Here is a 17,986-nt window from a genome sequence, read left to right on the forward strand (position 1 = left end):
GTCAGGCTGTGCAGTTCAATATGAATGTTCAATACACACAATATACTGACTGGGATGGTGATTTCCAACAGTTAAAGTCTTGCAATAAGAGCTAAAACACTAATATTTGTGTAAATTCTACATAGTTGTGTTCTGTGGGTGTCACTGAGTGGCTGATATCCCATTTCTTGGGTGAACAATCCATAGGTTAGTCTGTACAGTGCATATACGTATGCCCCCAATGAAATTCTGAATTCAAATACATCTCCAGTGTGATTTCAACTGATTTCTACTTTTTGGGGGTTCAAATGAACTAATAATTGTATCTTGTTCATTTGTATATAATTATAGTCCAATTGTGGCATGTTTTGACTTTTTATCCGTTTGCATCAGTTTCAATTGAATACTTTTATTTTGAAGGCGAACCGCCGATTCCACTATATGCTAATGCTGCTCACGACACACACGTGCTGCGGATGGTTAGTGTGAACCTTAACGTTGCCCCTCTGTGAACCAATACGAAATGTTTCAAATATGTGCGGAAAAGGATAAAGACAGTTTCTGTAACAAATTAGGTGAGTAAGGACTTTATACATTATGATGTTCAGAGAAAAATGTCGACTTCTGTGTATGACATCGTAACAGCGTCACCGGGGTGTTGTTTGGGAATCCAACAAAGACTGTCGGTGATAACGTAATTCTACATTTGTTATAGACACGAAACGACTTTATATATAAACTTAAACTGTATTTTGTGGTTTATTGCTTCATTATCAGCTTGTGCATTTTGTTGGAGCCATAACACGTGCCATTCAACCGGCACCTGGCACACGCAGACTGTTAGTCTTTTTATGATTTCACAGCGATTTAATTTTACACCAGTCTAGGTAGGCAATTGTATACCACTTTCCTATAAATCGTTGCAATGTGGATAACATGTTAGTGACGATAAATAATGATTTCTGGATATACACTTGTTAATTAATGTCATGGGATGATATTTCAATATGGAATGAATATTTGGAAAAATGTAAAGTAGGCCTTACAACATGTATTGTAAAAAAAAAAAAGAGATCTAATAACAGGTAATTTAAGGGAGCTCAAACAATGGCACACAGAAGCACATACTGAGTGGGCCTTCAAATGCTCACCTGTCTTGGATTATCTGCAGTCTGTAATAACACATCAATTGGCAACATGTCATTCTATGCAATTGCATTTCTACAAATAATGGATTTTGATAGTGACGGGGGAAGAATGTATCTAGTTACATTTCGCGATATTATTTTGGACGACATATCCATACTTTGACTCCAAGTATCGATTTCGAAAAAAATTATGTTTTGCTAGTTAGCGTTAGTTGGCTCTAGTGCCAAAAGCAATATTCTTCTGTCTGTTGGCATTTTACCTGCCCTGGGGGCACCTCAGGTAGGCTACTGTCCAGAACATCATATAGGACTGCCAGCCAGGCCACTTAACATTGTCCACTGAACCTCATGGAGAAAATTATAAATTAAATGTACACATCACATTGATGCCATCAGAACCCTGTATGTGAGTTGGACATCAAGGCTAAATTGGAGTGTTTTTATTTCAGAGAGGTGAAACTGTTCACAAAATTGCTATTTTTTCCCAAAAGTAACGGCCACCAACCACTACAAGTCTCCCCCCTCCACCCAATTATAACACCTGAGCATGGATGCCCGGACATAAAATGATGACATCATCTTGTCTCTCTGTGACACTGTCTGTCCCCGGGGCTGGACATCGGTGAGGTCACTGGTATGTTCTGCAAAGTGTTATTTTTGAAGTTACTCACCAGATCATAACAAACACAAATAGCCCTCATGCTAATCCTATGCACTGGACTGTTCTACTGTCTCAGCCTTGGTCTACTTTCAAAACATTGTTGAAGAAAGACAACATCTCTTTTACAAGGCTGACATAAAGAGGGACACGTAATGTAATTACCCTGTGTGTAAAAATGTTGCAAACAACTTGACCTCTAACTTCTTTGTCGAGTACTTGGTGTTGATTAGGGTGCTAACAAATGCTTGTTTGTCTACTACGCACCACCATGTTTGTAAATCAAATGTCATTTTTTTTTTTAAATGTTGAGTGTCTCAACTGTCCTTGGATCCTCTGGCAGCGCAAATCACCCTCTGATGAATTTCAGATACATCACTCAACGTCTTAATGCTCTTAAAGAGGGATGGTATTTGTTCCCAATTTTTACATTCTTTGATATTTTCTCTAAGAATGACTCCCTGTAGTTCCAGGTAAAGAGCGGCAATGCCCTTGGAGGAGGTTATTTGGCCTTGACTCAGGGATATAAGTTTGGCTCAGGTTTGGCCGCATAGAAATATAATTATTAGAACTAGCATCTCCAATTTAGTGTACCCATCATGGTACATACAAATCGCAGTGGTGATGGGCCTTCTAGTAATTATATTTCTATGTTTGGCCCTTTTTCTAATGTATGCCAGTCAACACTGCCTGGACAACGCAGCCCTGCCTGGACAATGGTAGCTTTGTCTTCAGAAGGTGGGAGCACTGACTCACTGTACCTACATAAGGCTGAGGGTAGGATCTGAAAACCATCTAGAAGAAAAAGAAACGCACACCTTTTTAGGCGAGGTGCTGGCTAGCGGAATTAGAACACTTAAAAAAATAAAGGAGAGCCGCACACTGTAGGAGCTCAGATGCAAAAATTTTATTACCAACGTTTCGACAGCCAAGCTGTCTTCATCAGGGTATAATCACAAACACTGCGGGATGACTCGTTTATATAGTGTCAAAAGACACACAGGTGTCTGTAATCATGGCCAAGAGTGGCCTAATATCATTGGTTAATTCTCAAATATTAAAATGACATACAAAGAACAGCATACAAAAAACAAATGGATAGCATACGATCATAGACTCATTTTAGACTACACAAGCTTACAAACAATTACAATGGCAAAGTCACAATAATCACAAGAATGGCTTCAGATCAAAGTCTACGTTGAGACCGAAGGGAGCAAGGGTCTTTAAATTAAAGATCCAGACAGCCTCTCGTTTTAACAATAAATTATCAAGGTCACCCCCTCTCCTAGGGAGGGTGACATGTTCGATGCCAATATAACGTAGAGACGAAATTGAGTAGCCTGCCTCCAAAAAGTGGGCCGCAACTGGATAAGTCAAGTTTTTGCACCTAATGGTGCTACAATGCTCTGAGATACGTACTTTTAATTCGCGCTTTGTTTTACCCACATAATTTTTACCACAAGGACAAGTTATAAGATAAATAACTGCCTTAGTGGAGCACGTAATAACACCTTTGATTGGGATCGATTTCCCTGTTTGTGGGTGTTTGAAGGATCTGCATGTATAAGTGCCATTGCATTGAGCACAGCCATTACACTTGTAATTTCCATCCAGTAGGGGCGCAAATAGACGTTGTTCAGGAATCGGCCACCAAATTCTCTTATTTTACTCCTCTCCTCAAAGCCTTACATAAAACAAGCCATACTATTTAACAGACTGGTCATCATCTTTGCTTGTTCTGGAGGGAGACGTAAAACAAACTCTGGTAATCTCTTACTGAAATGCATTACCGTCCAGTGTTCAGCTGGGCATTACTATTCTCCTGTACCCCCACTTCTACACAAGGACTGTTCTGTTAGTGGTATGCTTTCAGATTTCTGTAGCCCAGACGATCAGACTACGTTGATCAATCTACCTGGGGAATAACATAAATTAAGATTCAGGAGGGGTGGCAGGTAAGCCTAAAGCTCTCTACCTGCCTACTTGAATACTATGTCAGGCAACTGTCAGGGAAACACTTTAATGTGGTAAAGTTATGTTGCAGTTCAATCAGGCAAGGTTTCACCATGTGATTATAATTCTGTCTGACATTTTTGGAGATTATGTTTATATATAGATATATACACACACACACACAGTGGCAAGAAAAAATATGTGAACCCTTTGGAATTACCTGGATTTCTGCATAAATTGGTCATAAAATTTGATCGGACCTTCATCAAAGACACAACAATAGGCACACACAGTGTGCTTAAACCAATAACACACAAATTATTGTATTTTTCTAGTCTATATTGAATACATAATTTAAAAATTCACAGTGTAGGCTGGAAAAAGTATGTGAACCCCTAGGCCAATGACTTCTCCAAAAGATAATTGAAGTCAGGAGTCCACTAACCTGGAGTCCAATCAATGAGATAAGATTGGAGATGTTGGTTAGAGTTGCCTTGCCCTATACAAAACACTCACAACATTTGAGTTTGCTATTCACGAGAAGCATTGCCTGATGTGAACCATGCCTCAAACAAAAGAGATCTCAGAAGACCTAAGATTAAGAATTGTTGACTTGCATAAAGCTGGAAAGGGTTACAAAAGTATCTCTAAAAGCCTTGATGTTCATCAGTCCACGGTAAGACAAATTGTCTATAAATGGAGAGAGTTCAGCACTGTTGCTACTCTCCCTAGGACTGGCCGTCCTGCAAAGATGACTGCAAGAGCACAGCGCAGAATGCTCAATGAGGTTAAGAAGAATCCTAGTGTCAGCTAAAGACTTACAGAAATCTCTGGTACATGTTTACATCTCTTTTGACGGGTCTACGATATGTAAAACACTAAACAAGAATGGTAGAAGCCACTGCTGTCCAAAAAAAACATTGCTGCACATCTGAAGTTCGCAAAAGAGCACCTGGATGTTCCACAGCGCTACTGGCATAATATTCTGTGGATAGATGAAACTACAGTTGAGTTGTTTGGAAGGAACACACACCAAAATGTGTGGAGAAAAAAAGGCACAGCACACCAACATCAAAACCTCATCCGAACTGTAAAGTATGGTGGAGGGAGCATCATGGTTTGGGGCTGCTTTGCTGCCTCAGGGCCTGGACAGCTTGCTATCATCGACAGAAAAATACATTCCCAAGTTTATCAACACTTTTTGCAGGAGAATGTAAGGCTATCTGTTCGTCAATTGAAGGTCAACAGAAGTTGGGTGACGCAACGGGACAACGACCCATAACACAGAAGTAAATCAACAGAATGGCTTCAACATAAGAAAATACGCCTTCTGGAATTGCCCAGTCAGAGTCCTGACCTCAACCCGAATGAGATGCTGTGGCATGACCTCGAGAGCAGTTCACACATCACAAGAATATTGCTGAACTAAAACAAGAGTTCACATACTTTTCCCACCCTGCACTATGAATGTTTACACGGTGTGTTCAATAAAGACATAACTCATAATTGCTTGTGTGTTATTTGTTTAAGCAGACTGTGTTTGTCTATTGTTGTGAGTAGATGAAGATCAGATCAAATTGTATGACCAATTTAAGCAGACATCCAGATAATTCCAAAGTGTTCACGTACTTTTTCTTGCCACTGTACACTACCGGTCAAAAGTTTTAGAACACCTACTCGTTCAGGGTTTTTCTTTATTTTTACTATTTTCTACATTGTTGTCACGTGCGTCGTATGAATCAGACCAAGGCGCAGCGTGGTATGCGTACATTCTAATTTATTAAAAGAATGAACACTGAACAAACTAACCAAAAGCTATACAAATGAGTGCTGACTGGCAACTACACATAGACAAGAACCCACAAACACCAAAAGGAAAATGGCTACCTAAGTATGATCCCCAATCAGAGACAACGATAAACAGCTGCCTCTGATTGGGAACCATATCAGGCCAGCATAGACATACAAATCACCTAGACCTACAAAAACCCTAGACAATAAAAAAAACTAGCGTACCCACCCGAGTCACACCCTGACCTAACCAAAATATAAAGAAAACAGAGATATCTCAGGTCAGGGCGTGACAAGAATAATAGTGTAGAATACTAGTGAAGACATCAAAACTATGAAAGAACACATGGACTCATGTAGAAACCAAAAAAGTGTTAAACATATCAAAATATATTTTATATTTGAGATTCTTCAAATAGCCACCCTTTGCTTTGATGACAGATTTGCAAACTCTTGGCATTCTCTCAACCAGCTTCACCTGGAGTTCCCACATATGCTGAGCACTTGTTGGCTGCTTTTCCTTCACTCTGTGGTCCGACTCATCCTAAACCATCTCAATTTGGTTGAGGTCGGGGGATTGTGGAGGCCATGTCATCTGATGCAGCATTCCATCACTCTCCTTCTTGGTCAAATAGCCCTTACACAGCCTGGAGGTGTGTTGGGTCATTGTCCTGTTGAAAAACAAATGATAGTCCCACTAAGCCCAAACCAGATGGGATGGCGTATGGCTGCAGAATCGTGTGGTAGCCATGCTGGTTAAGTGTGCCTTGTCAGACCGTGTCACCAGCAAAGCACCCCCATACCATCACACCTTCACATCCATGCTTCACAGTGGGAACCACACATGCGGAGATCATCCGTTTACCTACTCTGCATCTCACAAAGACATGGTGGTTGGAACCCAAAAAATCTAATTTGGACTCATCAGACCAAAGCACAGATTTCCACTGGTCTAATGTCCATTGCAAGTGTTTCTTGGCCCAAGTGACTTTCTTATTATTATTGGTGTCATTTAGTAGTGGTTTCTTGGCAGCAATTCGACCATGAAGGCCTGATTCATCAGTCTCCACTGAACAGTTGATGTTGAGATGTGTCTGTTACTCTGAAGCATTTATTTGGGTTGCAATTTCTGAGGCCTCTAACTCTGATGAACGTATACTCTGCTGTAGAGGTAACTCTGGGTCTTCCATTCCTGTGGCGGTTCTCATGAGAGCCAGTTTCATCATAGTGCTTGATGGTTGTGAAAGCTGGCGCCGACAGAGAGTGCTGCCTCACTTCTAGTTCTTAGGAAACTTTGCAGTATTTAGTTTTTTTATGTATTATTTCTTACATTGTTAGCCTAGAAAATCTTAAGTGTTATTGCATACATCCAGGAAGAACTATTGGATAACAGAGCGATGTCAACTTACCAGCACTACGACCAGGAATACAACTTTCCCGACGCAGATCCTTTGTCCGCTCCAGCCAAGGGCGTTTGAACTGATTCCAGGGGCCGACCCAAAACAACGCCGCCGGAGAAGAGGGAGACTGGAGCGGTCTTCTAGTCAGACTTCGGAGGTGCACACACCACCCACCACTTTCGAGTATATTACTCGCTAATGTCCAATAAGGTCGACAAAATCAGGACAAGGGTGGATTTCTAGATTGACATCAGGGATTTTAACATACTCTGTTTCACGGAAGCATGGCTCTCTCGGCATATGCTGTCGGAGTCGGTACAGCCACCTGGATTCTTAGTGCTCCGCGCCGACAGGAATAAACATCTTTCCGGGAAGAAGAAGGGCGGGGTGTATGTTTCATGATTAACGACTCATGGTGTAATTGTAAAGACATACAGAAACTCAAGTCCTTTTTGTTCACCTGACCTACAGTTCCTCACAATCAAATGCCGACCGTATTATCTCCCAAGATAATTATCTTCGGTTATTGTAACAGCTGTGTATATCCCCCCCCTCAAGCCGATACCACAACGGCCCTCAAGGAACTTCACTGGACTTTATGCAAACTGGAAACCACATATCCTATTTATTGTAGCTGGGGATTTTAACAAAGCAAATTTGAGAACAAGGCTACCTAAAATCTATCAGCATGTCGACTGTAGCACTCGCGCTGGGAAAAACACAAACACTGTTACTCTGACTTCCACAATGCTCACCCGCCCTCGTTTCGGAAAATCTGACCGTTTTGCTTCTCCCTTCCTATAGGTTGAAACTCAAACAGGAAGTACCCGTACTAAGGACTATTCAACGCTAGTCTGACCAGTCGGAATCCACGCTTCAAGATTGTTTTGATCACGCGGACTAGGATATTTTCCAGGTAGCCTCAGAGAATAATATCGACCTATACGCTGATTTGGTGAGTGAGTTTATAAGGAAGTGTATAGGAGTTGTTGTACCCACTATTATTAAAACCTACCCTGGGCCTCCCGGGTGGCGCAGTGGTCTAGGGCACTGCATCGCAGTGCTAACTGCGCCACCAGAGTCTCTGGGTTCGCCCCCAGGCTCTGTCGCAGCCGGCCGCGACCCGGGAGGTCCGTGGGGAGACGCACAATTGGGCTAGCGTCGTCCGGGTTAGGGAGGGTTTGGCCGGTAGGGATTTCCTTGTCTCATCGCGCTCCAGCGACTCCTGTGGCGGGCTGGGCGCAGTGCGCGCTAACCAAGGGGGCCAGGTGCACGGTGTTTCCTCCGACACATTGGTGCGGCTGGCTTCCGGGTTGGAGGCGCGCTGTGTTAAAGAAGCTGTGCGGCTTGGTTGGGTTGTGCCTCGGAGGACGCATGGCTTTCGACCTTCGTCTCTCCCGAGCCCGTACGGGAGTTGTAGCGATGAGACAAGATAGTAATTACTAGCGATTGGATACCACGAAAATTGGGGGGAAAAGGGGCTAAAAAAAAAATAATACCTGCCCTAACCAGAAACCGTGGATAGATGGTAGCATTCGCACAAAACTGAAAGCGCGTACCACTGCATTTAACCATGGCAAGGCGACTGGGAATATGGCCAAACTGTGTAGTTATTCCCTCTGCAAAGCAAGCAAACAAGCAAAATGTCAGTATAGAGACAAAGTGTAGTCACAATTCAACTGCTCAGACACGACTTATGTGGCAGGGTCTACAGACAATCAATGGACCATAAAAGGACACTGACGTCTTGTTTCCAGACAAACTAAACACCTTCTTTGCCCGCTTTGAGGATAATACAGTGCCACCGACACGGCCCTCTACCAAGGGCTGTGGGCTCTCCTTCTCTGTGGCCGTTGTGATTAAGACATTTAAACATGTTAACCCTCGCAAGGCTTCCGGCCCAGACGGCATCCCTATCCACATCCTCAGAGCATGCACAGACCAGCTGGCTGGAGTGTTTACGGACATATTCAATCTCTACCTATCCCAGTCTGCTGTCCCCACATGCTTCAAGATGGCCACCATTGTTCTGTACCCAAGAATGCAAAGGTAATTGAACTAAATGACTATCACCCCATAGCACTCACTTCTGTCATCATGAAGTGCTTTGAGAGACTAGTCAAGGATCATATCACTTCCATCTTACCTGTCACCCTAGACCCACTTCAATTGGCTTACCGCCCAAATAGGTCCACAGACAACGCAATCGCCATCACACTGCACACTGCCCTATCCCATTTGGACAAGAGGAATACCTATGTTATGGCAGTCAATGTCGTTCTCCTCCTCAGACGAGGAGGAGCATGGATCAGACCAAGATGCGGAGAGGTAAGTGTTCATGATTTAATGAAAATAACAGGAAAACACTACAAACTACAAAACAACAAACGTGACATACCTCAAAACAGTCCTGTGTGGTCCAACCACTGACACAGGAAACAAACACCCACAAAACACCAGTGAAACCCTGGCTGCCTTTGTATGACTCTCAATTAGAGACAAACAATACACACCTGTCTCTAATTGAGAATCATACCAGGCCGAACACAAAACCCCACATAGAAATACAAAACATAGACAAACCCACCCAACTCACGCCCTGACCAACTAAAATGAATACAAAACAAAGGAAAACAGGTCAGGAACGTGACAGAACCCCCCCCTTAAGGTGCGAACTCCGGGCGCACCAGCACAAAGTCTAGGGGAGGGTCTGGGTGGGCGTCTGTCCACGGTGGCGGCTCTGGCGGTGGACGAGGTCCCCACCCCACCATAATCAATCCCCGCTTCTTTATCCCCCTCCCAATGACCACCCTCCCACTAACCCCACCTAAATGAAGGGGCAGCACCGGGATAAGGGGCAGCACCGGGATAAGGGGCAGCACCGGGATAAGGGGCAGCACCGGGACAAGGGGCAGCACCGGGACAAGGGGCAACACCGGGATAAGGGGCAGCACCGGGACAAGGAGCAGCACCGGGACAAGGAGCAGCACCGGGACAAGGGGCAGCACCGGGACAAGGGGCAGCACCGGGACAAGGGGCAGCACCGGGACAAGGGGCAGCACCGGGACAAGGGGCAGCACCGGGACAAGGGGCAACACCGGGATAAGGGGCAGCACCGGGACAAGGAGCAGCACCGGGACAAGGGGCGGCAGGTCCAGGCTGAGGGACTCCGGCAGGTCCTGGCTGAGGGACTCCGGCAGGTCCGGGCTGAGTGGCAGCTCCGGACTGTAGGGCAGCTCCGGACTGTAGGGCAGCTCCGGACTGTAGGGCAGCTCCGGACTGTACGGCAGCTCCGGACTGTACGGCAGCTCCGGACTGTAGGGCAGCTCCGGACTGTCGGACGTCTCTGGCAGCTCCTGACTGGCGGGCGTCTCTGGCAGCTCCTGACTGGCGGGCATCTCTGGCAGCTCCTGACTGGCGGGCGTCTCTGGCAGCTCCTGACTGGCGGGCGTCTCTGGCAGCTCCTGACTGGCGGGCGTCTCTGGCAGATCCTGACTGGCGGGCGTCTCTGGCAGCTCCTGACTGGCGGGCGTCTCTGGCAGCTCCTGACTGACGGACGGCTCTAGCGGCTCCTGACTGACGGACGGCTCTACTGGCTCGGGACAGACGGGCGGCTCTAATGGCTCGTGGCAGACGGATGACTCAGACGGCGCTGGGCAGACAGATGGCTCAGACGGAGCTGGGCAGACAGATGGCTCAGACGGCGCTGGGCAGACAGATGGCTCAGACGGCGCTGGGCAGACAGATGGCTCAGACGGCGCTGGGCAGACAGATGGCTCAGACGGCGCTGGGCAGACAGATGGCTCAGACGGCGCTGGGCAGACAGATGGCTCAGACGGCGCTGGGCAGACAGATGGCTCTGGCCGGCTGAGACGCACTATAGGCCTGGTGCGTGGTACCGGAACTGGAGGTACCGGGCTGAGGGCACGCACCTCAGGGCGAGTGCGGGGAACAGGAACAGGGCACACTGGACTCTCGTGGCGCACTCTAGGCCTGGTGCGTGGTACCGGAACTGGAGGTACCGGGCTGAGGGCACGCACCTCAGGGCGAGTGCGGGGAGAAGGAACAGTGCGTCCAGGGCTCTGGAGACGCACAGGAGGCTTGGTGCGTGGTGCCGGAACTGGAGGCACTGGGCTGGAGACACGCACCATAGGGAGAGTACGTGGAGGAGGAACAGGGCTCTGGAGATGCACTGGAAGCCTGGTGCGTGGTGTAGGCACTGGTGGTACTGAGCTGGGGTGGGAAGGTGGCGCCGGATATACCGGACCGTGAAGGAGGACACGTGCTCTTGAGCACCGAGCCTCCCCAACCTTACCAGGTTGAATGAACCCCGTAGCCCTGCCAGTGCGGCGAGGTGGAATAGCCCGCACTGGGCTATGCAGGCGAACCGGGGACACCACCTGTAAGGCTGGTGCCATGTACGCCGGCCCGAGGAGACGTACTGGAGGCCAGATACGTTGGGCCGGCTTCATGGCATTCGGCTCGATGCCCAACCTAGCCCTCCCAGTGCGGCAAGGTGGAATAGCCCGCACTGGGCTAAGCACGCGTACTGGGGACACCGTGCGCTTTACCGCATAACACGGTGTCTGACCAGTACGACGCCCTCTTACTCCACGGCAAGCCCGGGGAGTTGGCTCAGGTATCCAACCCGGCTTCGCCACACTCCCCTTTAGCCCCCCCCCAAGAAATTTTTGGGTGAGCCTCTCGGGCTTCCAGCCGCTCTTACGTGCTTTTGCCTCATAGAACCTCCTCTCCGCTTTCGCTGCCTCCAGCTCCGCTTTGGGGCGGCGACACTCCTCTGGCTCTGCCCAGGGTCCTTCTCCGTCCAGAATCTCCTCCCAAGTCCATTCCTCTTTTCCCCATTGCTGTTGTTCTTGCCTTCCTTCCTCAATCCGCTTGGTCCTGTTGTGGTGGGTGTTTCTGTTATGGCAGTCAATGTCGTTCTCCTCCTCAGACGAGGAGGAGCATGGATCAGACCAAGATGCGGAGAGGTAAGTGTTCATGATTTAATGAAAATAACAGGAAAACACTACAAACTACAAAACAACAAACGTGACATACCTCAAAACAGTCCTGTGTGGTCCAACCACTGACACAGGAAACAAACACCCACAAAACACCAGTGAAACCCTGGCTGCCTTTGTATGACTCTCAATTAGAGACAAACAATACACACCTGTCTCTAATTGAGAATCATACCAGGCCGAACACAAAACCCCACATAGAAATACAAAACATAGACAAACCCACCCAACTCACGCCCTGACCAACTAAAATGAATACAAAACAAAGGAAAACAGGTCAGGAACGTGACAACCTATGCAAGAATGATGTTCATTGACTACAGCATTCAACACCATAGTACCCTCCAAGATCATCGTTGAGCTTGAGGCCCTGCGTCTCAACTAGGGATGCACGATATATTTCTAAAAAGGACAGCATCGGCCCAGTGTCTAGTTTAACACCAATGTGCAAAACCAATGTCAAAGCTGACGTGCATACCTATATAAACGTAGGTAGATGACGTAATGACGCCACAAAAATACAGCGCTACACTGAACAAAAGCAGAAAAATACTAAGGGCACACTTCCAACAACTAAACAAGTTCAAGTTGAGCAGTCACTTGAAAGAGTAAGACATTTTCAGCGAGACAACTCAAAGGCGACATCCATTAACGCCAAGATAATGGAGTTCATTGACCTTGACAATCAACTGTTCTCTGTCATGGATGTTGTTGGCTTTTTCCGACTGGTCAAGCACCTCGAGCCCCCGGTACACACTACCAAGTAGGCGCTATTTTTCAGATTTTTCAAGAATGTGCTGGTTCTCATACCGCTGCTGCCATTTCAATGGCATTTGAGAACATGTTTGAAACTTATGAACATACCCCTAGCTCCATTCGAAGAGCTGACTCGAGAAATAAGCTAATCAACTGCGTCTGCAGCAGACGTGATACCCTCTGTCATGGCATTGAAATGCCTGCTCAACAAAACTACCGACACAGACAGTAGGGTTAAAACTTCCAAAAGTTCTCAAGGCTGTGAACAAGTGATTCGTGCCATTCTCTCTGAGCCTCTTTACTGTGTCGCCACCATGCTCGATGCTAGGTACAAGGACCTCTACTTCAATGCACACAAGGTACAGGGTTTACGTGAAATGTTAGACACAGCTGGACAAGATGGAAACGGACACAGTGACAGTGCGCACCGAGGAAGAGAGGCCACGGACAGACAGAGCTGAAACTTCACTGCTTGACATGTATAATGAAATCCTGGTTGAGACTGAACAAATGAACAACAAAACAGCACAGCAAGTAAGTGAAAGAAATGGGTTTTGGTTATGCTTTACTGGTAATGGGGACATACGTAAATGCCAACAAAATATATTTTTGGTCAGTGTGTGTGTGTTTCAACTATTTGATTGTAATAGAATGCCTAAATGGCCGATAAAATGTAAAATATCGGTATCGGTTTTTATTTGGCAAGGAATATATTAGATATCGGTACCGGCAAAAAATGTCATCGGTGTATCCCTAGTCTCAACCCCACCCTGTGCAATTTGGTCCTGGACTTCCTGACGGGCTGCCCCCAGGTGGTGAAGGTAGGAAACAACATCTTCACTTCGCTGATCCTGGGGCCCCAACAGGATGCATGCTCAGCCCCCCTCTGTACTCCCTGTTCACCCATGACTGCGTGGCCATGCACGCCTGCAACTCAATCATCAAGTTTGCAGACGACACAACAGTAGTAGGCTTGATTACCAACAACGACGAGACAGCCTACAGGGAGGAGGTGAGCGTTCTCGGAGTGTGGTGTCAGGAAATTTACCTCACTCAATGTCAGAAAAACGAAAGAGATGATTGTGGACTTCAGGAAACAGCAGAGGGAGCATCCCCCTATCCACATCGACAGGACAGCAGTGGAGAAGGTGGAACGTTTTTTTTTAATTCCTCGGTGCACACATCACTGACAAACTGAATTGGTCCACCCATACAGACCGTGTGGTGAAGAACTGCGCCTCTTTAACCTCAGGGGGCTGAAGAAGTTTGGCATGTCACCTAAAACCCTCACAAACTTTAACAGATGCACATTTGAGAGCATCCTGTCGGGCTGTATCACCGCCTGGTACGGCAACTGCATTGCCCACAACCACAGGGCTCTCTTGAGAATGGTGTGGTCTGCACAACGCATCACCGGGGGCAAACTACCTGCCCTCCAGGACACCTACAGCACCCGATGTCACAGGAAGGCCAAAAAGATCATCAAGGACAACAACCACCTGAGCCATTGCCTGTTCACCCCGCTACCATCCAGAAGGCGAGGTCAGTACAGGTGCATCAAAGCTGAGACAGAAGCTGTTTTTCAGTCTCTCGATCTCAAGGCCATCAGATGTGTTAAATAGCCATCACTAGCACAGAGAGGCTGATGCCTACATACAGACTTTAAATCATTAGCCACTTTAACACTAGTCACTTTAATAATGCCACTTTAATGTTTACATATCTTGCATTACTCATCTCATATGTATATACTGTATTCTTTACTATCTATTGCATCTTAGCCTATTCCGCTCGTTCATTGCTCATCCATATATTTATATATTCTTATTCCATTCCTTTACTTAGATCTGTGTGTATTAGGTATTTGTTGTGGAATTGTTAGAAATTACTTGTTAGATAATGCTGCACTGTCAGAAGTAGAAGCACAAGCAATTTGCTACACTCACAATAACATCTGATAACCATGTGTATGTGACCAATAAAATTAGATTAGTTTTTTGCGACTGCACTTGAAACTTTCAAAGCTCTTGACATTTTTGGTCTTTGATCTTCATGTCTTAATGTAATGATGGACTGTCGTTTCTCTTTGCTTATTTGAGCTGTTTTGCCATAATATGGACTTGGTCTTTTACCAAATAGGGCTATCTTCTGTATCCCCCGACCTTGTCACAACACAACTGATTGGCTCAAATGCATTAAGAAGGAAAGAAATTCCACAAATTAACTTTTTAGGAAGGCACACCTGTTAATTGAAATGCATTCCAGGTGACCACCTCATGACGCTGGTTGAGAGAATTCCAAGTGTGCAAACCTGTCATCAATGTAAAGAGTGGCTATTTGAAGAATCTCAAATATAAAATCTATTATATTACATACATACAAACACTTTTTTGGGTTACTACACGATTCCTTATGTGTTATTTCATAGTTTTGATGTCTTCACTATTATTCTACAATGTAGAAAATAGTAAAAATAAAGAAAAACCCTTGAATGAGTAGGTATTCTAAAACTTTTGACTGGTAGTGTAACTCCAGCAGGAAGAGAGAAAGTATGTTTTGTGTACTGTTGTTGGATGGATCTCCATATGTTTAATACCCCAGGGGCAAACGGGAATGATTTATCAAGCTGCCGTACAGTGATCCATGTGAACTGCCCTTAGTGCCCTTACATCGTTAGATCTGCCAGATAGTGCTCAGTGCGCAGCTAGGTGCACTGTGAACTGAGCAGCTGTATAACGGGCTGTTTGAGTCACCCAGTAGGCTGGCACACATTATTCATTATTTATGCGCTCAGACGGAATTGTAGAAGTCATGCCACCACGACTTGAAATTTGTGCAAACAAAGACTTCATTTGATAGGTTACTTGATTCGTGCTACAGAGGGGAGGGGGGGATGGAGGGAGGGGGGAATGGACAGCGTAGAGAGAGAGAAAATATTTTTTTTTGTTCAGTCTCTGTCGGAGTGTTTAAACTAGACTTCTGACAAACCGGGAGCTACTGTAAGAGAGGGCAGCGATCCATAGTTATAGAGCGACTTAAGATGGCTTCGTCTGACTGGTTTGGACTGGATGAGGCTCTTTTGTGAGCTTCCATTGACCACACTCCCTTATTCTCTTCCTGTTAGTTCCTGCAGGTAGAAGGGGAGGTGCACATGGAGAGAGGGAGCTAGAAACTAAAGTCTACACCCAGTCCACCCCAACTGACCTCACACATATAAAAAGGAAACAGGAAATCTCTTTCAACTGATTAGATGGCTGATGTCTGAAATTTGTCTGTGATACTGGAAGGGGTTGTTCTGCTGGAGGTAGGCACTCTATGATCTCAGTTTGAGATGTTTTCATTAAGTAGCGTGTCTGGGTTAAACAGTCCAAATGCGGAGGACTTGTGTACTTGAATAATGATTTCATTTCTTGAAGAATGTCCTACGGTCTACTGGTTTCCCCAGTAGACCGTAGTAGTAGTATTAATGTTTCAGGACAAAGGTGTTTCTGACCTCTTGTCCTGACCAGGGTAGAGATTATTTTCCCTAATCAGGTCATGTGATCAGTAAAAACTCCTGGTCCCAATAAATGGGTCGTTCTCTTTCAATTATTCATTTTGATATCTCACATGTGGGGGGTTCGCTACGACCGCCTATTCTCATGGAAGTACCTATCAAAAGCGTCTGTTGGAGACAGAGGTAGAGTAGCGAATGAGGTGAGACCCTCACTTCTATAAAAGGAGCCACTCTCCCACCCTCTGGGTATTCTTGCTTCTCTTCCTCGTGAATGGTCGCACTACTCTAGCTCGCCTCATATCGATTGGATACCCAGAAATGAACCCTGAAGGATAAGTTCCGACTTCAACTGTAGGTCTTCATACCCTGTCGAGAGGTTGAGTACTAACAAGAAGGTTTAGTTTTGAAATTGTCACGACTTCCGCCGAAGTCGGCCCTTCTCCTTGTTCGGGTGGTGTTCGGCGGTCGACGTCACCGGCTTTATAGTTGCCATCGATCCACTTTTCAGTTTCGTTTTGTTTTGTCTGTATTATCCACACCTGTTTTCAATTCCCCCATCATGTTCCCTATTTAACCCTCTTGCTTTCATTTCTGTTTGTCCGTGATTGTTTGTGCGTTAGGTGTTGTATTTTGATACGTGTTCGTATCTGTTTATGTTCCATTTGTGGAATTGTGCATTTTTCGTGAGTAAATCTCTGTGGTTTCGCTCAACACCTGTGTCCTGTGTTTGACTCCAAATATTCTCCGCACACAACCCCTGACAGAAATCCTTTTCTACTTCTCAGTCTCCGCTAGCTACTGAGACTCTTGGCTAACTTGGCTACCTTGCTGAGAGGCAAGCTAACCTTGCTACCATACCCTACCTGCAACACGGTAGCATTGTGAGCACCCTTTTATCGTCTACATTCACCTATTGTGTTTACTAGACTGACCTTCTCAGCCTTCACGGCACCTTCGGTTGCGGAAGCGCTCTTTCTGAAGGCTAACTTGGCCAGCACTGAGCTAGCCACGGCACACCTTCACCACAAGGTAGCTTCTAGCTAGCTAACTCCCCACTAGCCTCGACTCTCTCCCCTCAATGGCTGACGACATAGTGTCAGGGGAAGGCGAGTTGGGGGATCACGATGGGATTAATATCATGGAGATCCTTGAGATAGTGCAGGAGATGGGGACTGACGACCCCGTTCTCCCACCCTTTCAGGCCCACAGACCACCTCCAGTGAAGTTTGGGCTCTTTTATGTCTGAAAGCGGCTGCGACCAGACTGGACATCGGGTGGCCATCCCCTGTAGTGGCTCAGCGCCCGTCAATGGATCTATACAACGGGAAAAGACTCAAGCCCTGATTTTTATTTTATTTTTATTAACAGCTCCCCGCAGTACCAGTTTGCCCTTGCCTCAGGGAAGCTAAGAGCCCCTCACTAGCAGGATTCTTGCTAAGGGTACCCCAATCCTGGACATGCACAATTAGTTATTCCTTACTTTACTTTCCCCATCCCAAAAAGATGGAAGAGCTGATACCCAGGAGAAGTGGGTGATGCCTTATTCTTATCTTCTTCATCTTTGAGCTCCTTGATGACCAGTGATTTTTTTTTTTTTTGGTCGGCAGTTACAACTGTGCTTACGATTAGTCCTGGCAGCTATCGTCTGGGTTGGGTAGGTTACTTTCTAAATGTAATCCGTTACTAGTTACATGTCGAATTGTAATCAGTGATGTAACTTTTGGACTACCCAAACTCAGTGATGTAATCTCATTTACTTTCCGTTACTTTTGTATTAA

General features: G+C 45.9%; 1 protein-coding gene across 4 annotated transcripts in view; it reads left to right on the top strand.

The window, feature by feature from the left end:
* Nucleotides 1–428: 428 nt before the first annotated feature.
* LOC129863612 (volume-regulated anion channel subunit LRRC8A-like) overlaps nt 429–17,986 on the top strand; it is a 63,124-nt gene continuing 45,566 nt past the window's right edge. For 2 of the 4 annotated variants that reach the window (XM_055935721.1, XM_055935718.1), the window contains exon 1: nt 429–554. The gene's annotated coding sequence lies outside the window, so the exon portion shown is untranslated. Of the gene's footprint in view, nt 555–1,618; nt 1,762–15,670; nt 16,017–17,986 lie in introns of those variants that run through there. The other 2 variants (XM_055935719.1, XM_055935720.1) reach the window with 2 other exon arrangements.

The sequence above is a fragment of the Salvelinus fontinalis genome, chromosome 10 (genome assembly GCF_029448725.1).
Source record: "Salvelinus fontinalis isolate EN_2023a chromosome 10, ASM2944872v1, whole genome shotgun sequence".
NCBI lineage: Eukaryota > Metazoa > Chordata > Actinopteri > Salmoniformes > Salmonidae > Salvelinus > Salvelinus fontinalis.